The 1,516-nt window shown below is 40.0% G+C and overlaps 1 protein-coding gene across 1 annotated transcript in view; it reads right to left on the reverse strand.

Annotated features, from left to right (window-relative positions):
• Positions 1–1,516, reverse strand: part of ARMH3 (armadillo like helical domain containing 3) — a 177,392-nt gene that overhangs the window by 78,710 nt on the left and 97,166 nt on the right. The window lies entirely within an intron of this gene.

Genomic DNA, 1,516 nt, shown 5'->3' on the forward strand with positions numbered 1-1,516 from the left:
GAAGGAAGGAAGGAAGGAAGGAAGGAAGGAAGGAAGGAAGGAAGGAAGGAAGGAAGGAAGGAAAATATCGTGGCGCCTGGGTGGCTCATCTGTTAAGAATCCAGTTTTCAATCTCAGCTCAGGTCATGATCTCAAGATTTTTGGGTTCAAGCCCCATGTCAGGCTCTGCGCTAATAGAGCAAAGCCTGCCTCTCCCTTTCTCTACCCTTCTCTCTCTCTCTCTCTCTCAAAATAAATAAACTTTTTTAAAAAAGAAGAAGAAAAAAAAGAAAGAGAAAAACATCAATGTAATTAACAAGCAAAAAGACTAATTGTTTTCCAAAAGAGCATTCAAAATAAGGTCACTAGACATGTATAAGATCTCTTCCAACTAACTCACCATTTACAAGGTTCCTTAAGTTGGCTATTCACATTCCTATAAAACCCAGTGTTGACAAAAGTTGAGGCCCCACACCTGGGAGGCCTCAATTGACACTCTCAGAGCATGCACCTGGGGCCCACTAAGGAGGTCCTGTTTTACAGTCCAAGAGCTTGATTCAGGACAGAGGGCTGAGCTCAAGGTTGGCTTCTTTTCTCCTAGGAGTCATATGCCAGAAATAGTCCCTTATCTGAGTGAATAAAAACAGCCCACAATTAGCAGCCCCTACCTTGGTGGGAGAAAATGAGATGCAAAAGATGGAGCACAGGACAAGATGATTTTCCACAAATCCAGACATAAATGAACACACCTTCATCCATTCCACATCAAACTACTGTGTCCTTCTCTCAAAATTACATTTACCAATTAGTGCTATTCCTTTTGCACCATACTCTTTATTTGTTACAAAGCTCAACATGCAAGCATCAAGAGACAGTGAGCTCAATAGATTTTGAGCCGTAGGCTATCAGCTCACCGAAGAATGGAGCAGGATCTAGAATGCTGTGTTTAACACCCACCTGTGACAGAATCTCTTAACAAAATGTATCTAAACTCTAAACAGACTATTTCCCCATTCTCACCTAGTCTTAGCTCCAGACATGATAAAGTAAATAAAATTAGGGTCCTGTTTCTAATGCATCCTTACTTCCTCAGGAAATACATGAAATTCTCCTTTTTAGTGTGCTTTTGGCAAATAAAGTTCACTGAAGTGAGTGTTGCATGTGTATGTTATTTAGAGCTACAGAAGAGTTATGTTTCTGTATCTCACTGGAATTTAGTATAATCTAAACAGTTTGTGATTCCAATAAGATGTTTATGTATATGGTAAACCCTACAGCAACCACTAACGAAGTAACTAAAAGAAACAGTGAAAAAAATCATTAAAGAACTCAAAGTGCTACATTGAAAAATATTTACTTAATGCAAAAGAAGGCAGTTAAGAAGGTGCAGAGAAAAGGCACCTGGGTGGCTCAGTTTGTTGAGTGTCCAACTCTTAATTTTGGCTCAGGTCATAATCCTAGGGCCATGGGATGGAGCCTGCTTAGAATTCTCTCTTTCTCTCTCTCTCTCTCTCTCTCTCTCTCTCTCTCTCTCTCA

The sequence above is a fragment of the Herpailurus yagouaroundi genome, unplaced genomic scaffold (assembly GCF_014898765.1).
Source record: "Herpailurus yagouaroundi ecotype Mexico unplaced genomic scaffold, PumYag 163, whole genome shotgun sequence".
Taxonomy (NCBI): domain Eukaryota; kingdom Metazoa; phylum Chordata; class Mammalia; order Carnivora; family Felidae; genus Herpailurus; species Herpailurus yagouaroundi.